The 12,935-nt window shown below is 38.5% G+C and overlaps 1 protein-coding gene across 7 annotated transcripts in view; it reads right to left on the bottom strand.

The window, feature by feature from the left end:
- NEK6 (NIMA related kinase 6) overlaps nt 1-12,935 on the bottom strand; it is a 107,287-nt gene that overhangs the window by 84,090 nt on the left and 10,262 nt on the right. The window contains exon 1 of one of the 7 annotated variants that reach the window (XM_073314016.1): nt 11,613-11,629. The exons of the other annotated variants lie outside the window; for them this stretch is intronic. The gene's annotated coding sequence lies outside the window, so the exon portion shown is untranslated. Of the gene's footprint in view, nt 1-11,612; nt 11,630-12,935 lie in introns of those variants that run through there. 7 annotated transcript variants of the gene reach the window in all.

Genomic DNA, 12,935 nt, shown 5'->3' with positions numbered 1-12,935 from the left:
CTTTCTCCACAGAGGGCTGGCCATCTATTCCCCATGTTGTGATGCCCAGCTCAGCAGTCTGGGAGCTGACCTTGTTAGTGAAGACAGAGGCAAAAAAGCATTGAGTACATTAGCTTTTTCCACAAAAAAAAGATCCAAGCATTTTACAAACTTAACTAGCCAGTCCTCAGCACTCTCTTGTGCCGTAGCTACTAACTATCATTGTCTTCATTTTACCAATTAAGAAAATGATACAAACAATTAAAGGCAAGCATCCCATGACATCATTCAAATATTTGTAAACTTATGTCCACCAAGCTATGTATATTTAGCTTTCTTAATGCTTTGTACATTTTAATCTTTCCTACCTCAGAAGCCATCTCATTCCTTACAATACGTGCCACCATATCAGAGTGAGTCAGCTTGCAAACACTACTGAAAGTCCTTAGATTTAAACCTACGGGGCCTGGAGCTTGGACATAGTCAGTGGACAGCCCCTATCTTTGGAATTTTTTTCCTCTTACTAGCCCAACAGAGCCCAAGACCCTGCTGTCCAGCTCATAGTCACAGTTTAAGGTCCATCACTTCTCCGAGCCATCCGCCTGGGGGAGTGATGTTGAGATTAGGGTTTTTTAAATTTACTTTGTTGGGTGACAGTATTGTAATGGTCATTAACATTGGCCCACAAGTCTCATTCTCTATTTAAGTGTTGTATAAGCAGCCAGGGACAATGTAAAGGCCACTTTTTACAAGCCAGAAATAAGTCTGTTTCTCCAGCCCCCTTATTTTCTGTTGCTTATCTTTGAATCTTCATATCTTTTGATAATGAGATGCCCACAGCCAAATGCTATTTTTAGATGCAGTCATACCGGAGTCAGAAAGGGAGGAACTATTGGCACTCATCTCCATGGCAGAATGCTTTGGAATATGCAACCCAATCCTACTTTGACTTTATCCACCACATCATCACTCATGTCTATTTCACAGTCCATTATCACTTTTTTCAGCATGCAGCTTTTTCCTTCCATTGAACATGAATGCTACAGATTTCTTTTTCCCATATATATTAGCTTTCATTTGTTCAAAGTGGGATTCAGCACTGATTCTTTCAATACACTCCTATACCTCTCCCAACAATCTAATATACAGATCTTTATTATCACCCTTTACTTACAATTGCTTCAGCCATAGATCATTTTCTCTTTTGAAGACTGGTCATACAATTTACTTTTCTTCACTCATCTAGTACCAAACCAACTATGACTTTTCAAGAAGAGTTGTCAGTAGTTGGAAAAGTTTGTTGGTTCATTCCCTTAAAATGCATATCATGCAAACCACCCAATTTGTACATGTCCACATTTTCCATCTACAGTATTCACTCACTATAAATTATATTTACAATTTTTTTTTGTAAACTAAAACTAAAGCCACAAACCAGCATGGCATGAACTAGCATAGACCCTTATGGAGTCCCAAGGAAGTGGCACCCAAACTGCTCAAACTACTTTTCTTCAGAAAAAGAAAAAAAAAAACTACCTTTAAATAAAAGGTGTTAAATATCTCTGCCATATTTGAATCCTTATTAATTTCTGTTTATTAATAGGCCTATTGTTTCTACTAATAAATATCCCCCCCGATATTTTCGAAGTCATTATTCTCCTCTCTCACACACACACACCCTTCTTCACCACACGTGAAAGGTTTAACTCAAGCTAATTTAGGCTATTTCTCAGGCAGAGTGATCTGTATTTTGTCTTATACCGCTTTCCTTTTGCTCCCCTTATTTTTCCCTAGAAGACTTATAAAACACCATTTGCTTGTAGGTCACCTACTCTACTGCCATTTGCAATATAGATTTGGAGGAAGGTTTTGATTTGGAAGTGTTTATGCTTTTTTTTTTTAAAACGCAAATCACTTGCAAAATGAGTTCCTTAGAACTTGGGCCCAACTGAAATAAGATATTGTTTTTAAAGAAAGTCTCCTGAATATGGTTTTAAATGTAGCTCACACCATTCATTACAAGATTGTTTCACGTGGCTCCCATTAAAGAATCCTAGAATCGGTGCCAAGAGCACTTGGTGATTTATAGTTATGACTGCATAATCAATGTGACAAGAGGTCAATGTGCCTTCACATCAGGCTAACTATACTATTCTTACCTCTTATTTCTGTTCTCAGACACACACACACAAATGGGTATAAGTATATTTAAGACATTCGATAGGTAGGACAGATAATCTTTTTTTAAATTAAAGGGCCTATATATTACAGATAAATTGAGACATAGGGCCTTTCAAGTGCTTTTCTGTGCAACCTTGAACTCCATATAGATATCCATTATACAAATGTTCACATTCTTTGAAACATCATCAGCAGACACCCCATGCTACTACTGTAACTAATATACATCCATATTAAAACTATCTGGAATTTTACTGTCTTGGTTACCAAGCATGCAAAAACATGCTTACCTTTTAATTTACAAAGAATAAAGCTTTCAAGCCTGAAGCCAAAGTTATATAAGAACATTTCTGTTACCACTCTCAGAATTTGTGCATTCCTGATTAACAGAAGAATATAGGCTGTAAATATGTTATTTATATAACATGACCTTGCTGCATACGCTGCTAGACACATTAATATCATTAAAACAATACTGAAATCAGTATTAGCCATGTATTGCCATGAAAGGTGCAGTATCTAAACCAATCCCCAGAATTACAGTTTGCCACCATAAAGAGCACAACTAAGATGCCTAACCACTTACCCAGCCCACTTCTATAAACTAAATACAACTAGCACTCTCAAGCAAAAGCCTTAGCAAACAGATGGGCCTTATACACCATTCCCTAGGTCAAACAGACTCTAGAAAATCAATAAGGGAAGTCAGCTCCAGTGTACAGGAGGACCTTCCATCAATTTCTACCCCCGCTCTCCCAAAACTTTAATCTAGGAACTGTTAAAATGAAATGTCTCAGCTGATCTCACTAAATGCTAAATAAATACAATAGTATTAATACTAAACCCTAAGACATCTTCCTAAAAAAAGTCTAGTGATAATAAACACGACCGGTTTTGCCCAGGTGTAGCCCCTTTTAATTGAACCATTTCAGAGCCCTTTACAAACATCAAGCAATCCTCACAGCACACCTCTGAAGTACTGTTGTCATTTCTCAGATGTGTTTAGGCACCAAGAGGTACCACAGCTCAGGTCGTGAGTCAATGTCATAGAGGGGCAGACAGCCCAGAAGTCCGTCCTGACTCGTAGTTCCCTGATCTAATCACTATGCCCATGGACTCGGTTTGTGGCCCCATAGCATGAATATTCTAAGAGATGAGAAACCAGGAGCCAGTATACCTGTCCTGCTGCAGAGGGAATCTGCCAAGGGCTAAGGGCAGGAATAGAAAACATACTTGCACTTAACTTCAAATAAGCCAGAACAGCTTGAAGTATTTACATTTCTCATAATCAAAAGTAAGAGGAAATGATGTTGAGAATTATGCAAGTCAGACATGCTGAAGAATCACGTGATTCAAATCCAAAGGCAACTTCAAAACCACCTCATAAAAGTGTATGCAAAACTTGCAAAGCAGCCAGATGCTAACATTGCAAGAATAGCTTTCGCAGCATCTGGATCCTGCAACTAATAGCCAAACAGAAGCAGAACTTTTGCCTGTATAAAAAGATTAAACTTTTTTCTCCTTAAATTAAAAAAAAAAAAAAAGAACTAAATTAGAGGCTTCTTCCTGAGAATGACAGGTTTTAGAGTAACAGCCATGTTAGTCTGTATTCACAGAAAAAAAAAAGGAGGACTTGTGGCACCTTAGAGACTAACCAATTTATCTGAGCATAAGCTTTCGTGAGCTATGCATCCGATGAAGTGAGCTGTAGCTCACGGAAGCTTATGCTCAAATAAATTGGTTAGTCTCTAAGGTGCCACAAGTACTCCTTTTCTTTTTTCCTGAGAATATATGTCAAGAAGAGTACTAATTTATAAATGTGTTCTATCTCCTGAATAAAATCATTGTTAATCATTTTCCGATATATTCTGCAAAAGCATCCCATCACATCTGGAACTGACAGCACCAGTTTTTAATTACTGTTCTTGCTAACTTTATATTAACAGTTGTGTTTCACTTTGAACAACAAGGTTGCCTTAAAGTAAATACAATTCCTTGCCCATATGGACAAGTTATTCTCAAAGACTATGAGGTAATCCTTCTGCAGTCTGTAGAGCGGCTTTTATTACTTCTTCTGTTGATGACTACGGTTAACTTTAAGTTCTTGCAGAGAAGGGGACTCTCCCCTTCCTGGGCTAAATGCCCAAATTCCTACAGGATTCACAAGACTGTCTTTTTTAAATCAAGTCCATTTCTTCTACAGAAAGGTCTGCACATAATGTTCTGCAAAGAAACTGAGAATCAACCTTAAAAGAAAATTATAAATAAATTGTGCATGCGCAACATATTCTAATACAAATGTTCTCAATGCAGTAGCACAAAGCTAAGTACTATCTGAGGAGTCGGTCAGTAATGCCCTTAAGCTGATTGCAGGGGGATTTGACTACCCTGTCTACCCCCTGCATTTCCTTCCCAACCTCCTTTGACTGCCAAGATATTTGTGCCTAGACACAGCACTGATCTCAGATCACTGCTACTTTATGTACCATGGGGTACATATTTAGTATTTTAGAGATCCAGAAAAATGAGGTTTTACTCACCAGGGCAATAGCTATAAATTCCCACTGCCGTCTGTCCCTTCTCTTACAAACGCTGCAGGTCCTATACCTCCAAGGTGACGCACTTGCAGCCACTTCTCCGCAGCAACTTCCTCTATGGCGATATTACCTCAGAAACTGAGCTACCTTCTCCCCTGACAGCTGAGTGAAAGTTAATTTTCCAATAACCTTCTTGACATTATCAATCTCTGTCAATAATGCTCCTGAACACACCCAAGAAATTACACCATGGACCAGTCCATCACCATTTTCAGGCAGCTGCGTGCTATTACACATTTACATAAATGCAACAGCCAGTTTGTTTCAAAAGAGGCCCTTATTTTAAAACTATCTGTACTCAATGCAAATCATGCTAACAGCTGTGGAATGCCTGAGTAAAGCAACACCACTTATCAAGAATTTTATACAGAGACAGATTCCACCATTGACAAGTTGTATTCTTTTCCCCAAAACATGAAGGTTTTAAGCATCCATGCCCCATTAGCCCTAATGGAAAAAGTATTCCCAGCTACCATAGGAATGAATGGGAAAACTAACCCAGTAACAGGTCACAAACATGAACCCAACTTAAAATCAGGTTCAGACATAGCCTAAGTACCAGGCAAAAACCAAGTGCTAAGATGACAAAGATAAAATTAAAGAGTAGTGACAGCTGGGAAACAAATCAAACCAATTTAAAATAAAACTGATATAAACAACTAATTTAGTCACCAAATGTTTACTGGTCGTTATCTAGCCAATGAATGGTCTGTGATTATTAGACAATCTCTCTCAGCTTTTCTAAGTTTATTGGTTTTACTCCTACATTTTCATTTTCATCTGAAATTCTAACAAAGTTGATGGATCAAAAAGCCATACACAGGTACCTTATTTGTAGATGCAACTCCAGCTTTGTCTTAAAATGGTTTCACCTGGAGGCTGTTTTACTATTTTTCCTATTTAATTTCCTGCAATGAAATTAATTTAATAGTGGATATGATAGTGCAAAAGCAAATGTGAGCCTGACTCTGCTTTGCATTACCTTTTTTTAGAAATTCTTTCCGAATAATTTTTGTTATATTTATTAATTTATTTCTGACTAATAGCAGTAACTGATAGAAGAGACTGAACAATGTCGCCAGCTAGATTCTTCTGCTAGGAAGGATGAAACTGAACCTTTTTATGCTTATGGGAAACAATTACACTACATCAGATCTCTTGCTTGGTTCAAGTCTGGACATCCAATGAGATTCTTGGGTTATCCCTCAAGGGAGCCACCTTAATAAACAACAGCAAACCTTTGTATGTACAATACTATGCATTGAAGGATCTGAAAGTGTTTTACAGATATACTTTCTAATGTTTCTGTGTGGTAGGCATTAAACACGCAGCGGTAAGTAAGGTACAGAACTATTAAGTGACCTTTCCCAAGGTCATAGAGAGAGAGTCAGAGCTGGGAACAGAACAGATCTGTCCTAACTCTATGCCCTGTTCTAACCACTAGACAGAATCACAAAATAAATATGTAGATTACTGAAGTGATTTATAGATGTTTAGAAGTGACATGGGCTAGGTGAGCAAGGTTTCTATAAAAACAGCAGAATGTTCTGGTAGTGCAAATTCCCGCAAATTGAAAAAGTTGTCACACTACAGCCAGCAGCCTTATAACCATTTTCAAGAAAGTAACAGTAATGCATGAGAAAGGAGGAACACACAGACAAAAGAATGAGATATTAGGATAAACAGAAAATGTTTAGTAGTGAAGTCAGAATATTTACTAGTTGATTAGAGTGCTGCATAAAATATTGCCACATTTATTCAAGATTTGCTGAAGCTCAAACTACCAGTGAAAACACATTCTATTCCGCATTGTTTTCTCTTCTTGCACGAACAGATAATTTGTCAGTCAAAACAGAAAGAAAGCCCCCCAGTGACAAACATGTCATTCACAAGCATGAAAAGGAAGAGGTATCATATAGATAACTATCCAGGCCTAGCCTTTTCTATACTCTAGAGCACAAGGATTGCCAAGGGGCATATAAAACTCAGATATGTTGGCATTTCAGAAACTGGACCCTATGAAAATGGAGGTTTCATCTATTTATCCTCTTACTTCACAATTCCATTAGTCAGTGCTACTTTAACTCCACCTAGTCTTTCTTTCCATATGATATCAGAGACCCTCATTCCATCTTTTGTGCAAGTTAAGATTATTCGATTTTAAATTTCAAATTATCAAATCCTATGTTTATAGTATCAAGCATAAAAAATTAAATAAGTCCTACATGCAGTTGTTCAAATCTTCAGGAGGACTAAAATCAACCTTTATATCACTCATCTTACAACCTCATCATTGGTCCTTACTATACTGAAGTGAAATTCATACCTAGACACCTCTTCATAACAGAAATCTGTTTTGGTGGCCCACTGGTCCGATGTAGTAAGGCATTATTCTATGTTCCTTCCTATGGAACCAATCTTACCACATAGTTCAGCTACTTCTGCATGCTTAAATATGTCCATAACACTCACTAGACTGGAGCTCTTGAGACTTCCTGCTTTCAGCAAATGTTCCCTAATTGTGAGACAGACTCTACAGTATTGTAGGTTCAAATGCTGAATGCAGACAAAGCTGTCTTTCACCAGCTTTGGAAAACAGACTCACCCATTCTGCTGACTCTCTCCAAAAGCCATGCATACTATTAAGTACTCATTCAAGGTTTTGTTTTTTGGTTTGTTTGTTTGTAATTCTAGTGCTTACAGCAACATGAAGTGTGAATAACATTTTCTAAGCTGTGATACATCTCACAATACATGTATGTGAGCCAAAGTCAATCTGTGAGTCAGAATGGTCCTGGGGGTAATGTACTGGATAGAGGAGTAAAGAGATCTGGAATATAGTCCCACCTCTACCACCAGAAGAATTTTTCCATTTGCCTAGCTGTATCTATAGAACTGTGGTCAGGTTGACCTAACCACATCGCACAGGGTGCAAAATTTTTCACAGCCCCTGAGCAATGTAGCTAGGTCAATCTAATTTTCAGATGTAAACCAGGCCTTATTCTATCTGTGCCTCAGTTCTCCATCTGTAAAATGGGGATACTACTACTGCCTTACCTTACAGAGGTATTGCAAGGATCAATTAATTAATAGATATGATGTGCTCAAGATACAGCAATGAAGGATGTATATAAATAAAATTCCTCACCTATTAACAGAAAAAAATGAAGCAGAGTATGTATGTGGAGAACCATAGCAAAATATTTCATTTTTAGTGTGCTTTTTTTAATTGCCTCTTTCAAGTAGTGAGAAGTTCAATTCAGTTATTTTAAAAAAACAGAAGAGCAATTTGTCTGCTAATGGTTCAAGTACAATACTAGAGACTATACATGTGGCCAATACATCATCACACAATTAATCACTGCTGCCTATGGCTGGGTCTTGATAGCTGTGAGGTACAAATCAAATGACTGAGTTAATAACCTTATAAGCTATCGCTTTACAGTATGGTATATTGTGTTGTGGTAAATCTGAAAAACAGATATTATAAAAATCCTTTCCCACAAAGAAACTTATCATGAAAAACTTCACTAAAACCATAACTCTTAGCTGGAAACTGAAATCCTAACTCCCTGCTAGACTTCATATGGAGCAGCTAAGAAAATGAGCCATCTTATAATCTTACTGACATGTCATCTAATAGTTTTCTTTTTTTTTTTTTTTTTTTTTTTTTTTACAAAACACATTTTATTAGGTATCCACTCAATACAGCCTCATATGCAAACCAATTCCCAGTCCCACCCAATACAGTATTTGCTAAAAGAATTCAACTCACTGATCTACAAAGTTAAGTTCAAAAAGATGTATTTATGGCCAGACTTACACTCCTTTAAAAAAAAAAAAAAAAAAAGAGTAGGGTATCTGATACTTCAGGAAAGAAGTGACTAACTGGGAAAGGGTGGGGAAAATTTTTACATAGCCATGTGGTTTCTCAAACTCAGAGCCATGAGTCAACAGATTCAGACAATTTCAGACAAAGACAGGAAAAGGAGAAGTGAGTTCTAAAGTCAAGGGGACCTCACAGAGAATACTCCGCCAGCATCTTCCTCATTTTTATATTGAGGATGTTCAAGTTTGAGCACCTTTGCTGATCTCAAATGTGATAACACAGCATGGGGAGAGAGTACATAGAGCCCAGAATCTCAGGGCTTTATAATTATTTATATGCATTGTGGCAGCACCTAGAGATCCCAGCCCCACTGTGGTAGTCGCTCTACAAACCTATAACAAAGAGATGATCCATGCCTCAAAGAGAAGCCAAGTCAAAAGTTGATCAGGAAACCAACTGGTAGCCTGAGCCAAGGTACCTCTGTAATAAGCTCACAGCAATTCTGCACCAGCTTCACTTTAAAAAAAAAAATGTAGCCCCACTCTGTGGTAACAGCGTCAAGGTGAAAAAACACAGGTGACATAAACAAGGTTTATATTATAAACAAATGCAGCCTCTTGGCGACAAATATCTGAAGGAAAGCTGCCCAGGCCATTTCTGCTGCTTGGTGATCTAGGAGCACTAACCTGGCCACTAGATACAATCTTGAACAACAAATAGTGGACACACACTCTAAATGGCAGATATTATCCTCACCACATCTTACTGTTGCTTCCCCCAAACAACTGACACCACCTCACTCTTATCCATTTGGAGTATCAGTCAGCTGACCCTCAATTGTGCCCCAATGTCAACCAACCACCAGGAAAGGCAAGTGATTGCTTTGTCTAGGTCAGAGGAGATTGGTGTCATCAGCATACTGAACCAGCCAGCTCAAGCTTTTTATATATTTTACAGCAATACACTATACATACACATGCTGAGAGAGTGGGTTTTGGTTTTTTTTGCAGGGTGGGGGTGTATTGTTTTATAAATGCAAATGAACTATACCCAACTTCCCTTCAACCTATACTTAGCTGGCCAATTTCTCACAGAAGTCAAGTGATACTGACAAATTTTCCTGTCACCCTCAAAGTAAGGCTGAGACACAGTGGCAGGATGCATTATGGGAAATCTTCACTGCTGCTCATGCCACATATGCTTCTCCTGTGGCTGGAGGACTCCAGTGTGCAGGGCTGCCAATCTGGCAGTTGTCACCAGCACAGCATGCATATGAGATGTCATCGTTGTTTTAAAAATGTAAAATCCTACAGAACTGCAGGTACTCTGACAGTTTTGCCCAGATATGACATCAGAGCAGGGGTGGAATATCTCCTTGTTTTTCACTGGAGGCTATTACTGATGGAGCAAGGGGTGCTGAAGCAGGGAATATAGTCATTCTGAATTACCTGATCCGAAGGTATAAAGTCCTCATTTCCTTTACTACCAATTTGACAGTTTTTAACGCCTAAGCAAACAAAATATAAAGGTTTTTGCAGAGGCAGAATTATACTAAAGGGAACACTGCAGTGCGACTTACTTACAACACAGCCAATTCCAAAGGGCTGATTTTGTCTTTCAAAAAGTTACAGTACAATTCCATTAAGAAACTAGCCCTACAGTATGTTTTACCCAAAATATTATAAGAGTTGCTTTTCTCCATGAGAATGAATCACAGTTTTCCTCTGGGAGGAAAGGAAAGTGTAACTGGAACACTTGCTCCTTGGGGGACTTATTAGATCCTCAAAGAGTCGTTGCAGTTGCTGAAACCTGCTTTTGCCAGAAGAAGCTTCATCTTACAAATATATAACAGAAAAGCATAAAAGAGAGGAAAACCCAGAAGATTACACTTCAACATTCCCAGATAACTGAAGAAATACAGTTCAATACTGAAGTATTTAGCCTCTCTGGCCTTGTCTACACTATGCTTTTCTGAAAATTTCCTACCATTGAACTTCCACTACAGATAGCAACAGTGGATGTGCCAGTGTAGACAGGATACTGGCATCCACTGCTGTGTGACATGTTTCCTGCTTGTCCTTACTTCTCCCAAAGACACTCTGGGTAGGGTAAGATGACACAGCAGTAAAAAAGGCCAGCCAGCAGCTTGCCTACCACTAGGACTCCCACCAGGGCACCAGCACCGGTGAACAGCAAAGGTTGGAAATGTTAAGAAAAAGCTCTCTCTAGGCACAGTTTCTAACCTCCTCTTTTAATAAGCATATTGAAACCCTGTAGAGTTGGAAGGGGCTTTTACTTTAATTAAAAAGCACTATTTAATAACAGTCCAACAGAACATCTGTAGAAACAAACAACCCTTTCCTTTACAGAACTATTAAAATCCAAACACTCCCACAGATGAGCATGCATCCACAAGATAACCCTAAGAGTTCTGACAAACATTTTTTTAATTGTAGCTAAAAAGGATATAGAAGCATTATAAGACTTATCCTGATGAAGAGGGCGAGAGGAAGCATTTCCTATAACAAATACTAAATTCACCCATTTTCTGCTTTTAAGCTTTGTAATCAATACATACATGGCAAAAGTTGAAACAGTTGTGACATGATTAACGGTCTTTTTCAAAGATTGTTGATATAATTGCTACTGTTTTTCTTGCCCCTGCCTTTCCCCTTTTCCTGCTTTTGTGAGAGCAAAAACAGTTAATAAAAATCATCATAAAAGCCCCCCTTAAAGAACAAAGCAGAGACTAAAAGAAATCTCACCCAAGAAGTTACAAAATAAGTGACAGCTTTCCCTAATGTTCCACGAACTAAAGAAAACACAGGTAGAGAACTGTACCAACTGTTTGCTCTTGGATGGTAACATTCTTACAACTGACAAGATGTTATAAATTAAGTAGCTGACCTGTGAAGGAAGTAGGGAGTTCAAGTGAGTTAAAAATTTCCCTATACAAATGTGTAACACCCACGAAGAAGCACTTACTCTAAGTACAGTGATTATGAAAACACAGAGAAAATATTTACCACAAAGCAGTGACTTTAGTATATACAGCCTGCTACACATGGCAGCACTGGTTCTTAGGGTACGTCTTCACTACCCACCGGATCAGCGGGTAGTGATCGATCTATCGCATCCCATCTAGAAGCAATAAATCGATCCCCGAATAGATGCCTGTACTCCACCTCGGCAGGAGGAGTAAGTGGAGTCAACGTGGGAGCCGCCACGATCGACTTGCCGCGGTGAGGACAGCCAGGTAAGTCGAATTAAGATACTTCGACTTCAGTTACGCAAATAGCGTAGTTGAAGTTGCATATCTTAGTTCGAACCCGCCTAGTGTAGCAATAGCTCAAAGCCACCATTCAGATTTTCCAAATTGATTAAAGCTGACCTGCAAGTGAAAAGACATAAGGCTGTTCATTTTCAGATTCTTGGTGTTGTATAAAAAAGCCTGAAAGATTGTTACAAATAACATTTCTGCTTCTCTTCTCCATTAGAAATTTAAGTCTCACTTCCCTTTGAAGAACTAGTGAAATTATCACAACTCAAAAGAATGAAAGCAGAGCTACTGAGAGGGGAACGAATTTTTAGTCAGACTGTTAAAAACATACACCAAAAAAAGTTTAACAACATTTTAGTCAAATTCCTGATAAACACGTGGGAGAAATAATGTAAACAACTCTATAGTTTCATCCCTTTAAGAGCTCACAAAACACACACATCCTGAGATTCCCAGAGTCCTCCAGCAAAACCAGAGACTTGATATTCCTGATAATTCTGAATAAAAAACAAGTAGTATATTATTATTATTTTTGGGTGGGAGGAAGCAGAAGGGAAAAAAACCTCTCAGAAGCTAAAAGAGGGCACAAAACCAATGTTCTATAAATCCTCTGCTGGGCACTTTTCCTCTTTGATGAACCATGCCAATTTTCTGTGATGTTACAATCCATTTTTTAGCTTAAATTCCAAAAAGGAATCACCAGTTGCAGAGTCTAGCCAGAGCACCCTCTGATCCTTCAATTTTAAGTTCCCACTATGGCTTCAAACTCATTGAAGAGTTACTCTCTGGTCACAAGGAGGACAGTTGGCTCTATGGAAAGAGAGAAACTGGAACTTGAGTCATTCTACACCAGTTGAGCCAGGAGCAGGCTGCTGACTCAGAGGCAGGCAGCAACAGGCAGCAGCTATGGGTGAACTTGCTTGGGTTCCCGTCTACACATTTGCACACACACCAACTCTCCATGAAAATAATCCCAGCTATCTAATTGTACACTGAGCTAGTCTACAAAGAAAGGAAGACTAGTCCTGAGTTCAAGAAACTCAGTTCTCCTGAGTGCTAGTCCAGTGCA

The sequence above is a fragment of the Lepidochelys kempii genome, chromosome 16 (genome assembly GCF_965140265.1).
Source record: "Lepidochelys kempii isolate rLepKem1 chromosome 16, rLepKem1.hap2, whole genome shotgun sequence".
Classification (NCBI taxonomy): Eukaryota; Metazoa; Chordata; order Testudines; family Cheloniidae; genus Lepidochelys; species Lepidochelys kempii.
This window is presented reverse-complemented; position numbering and strand designations above follow the sequence as displayed.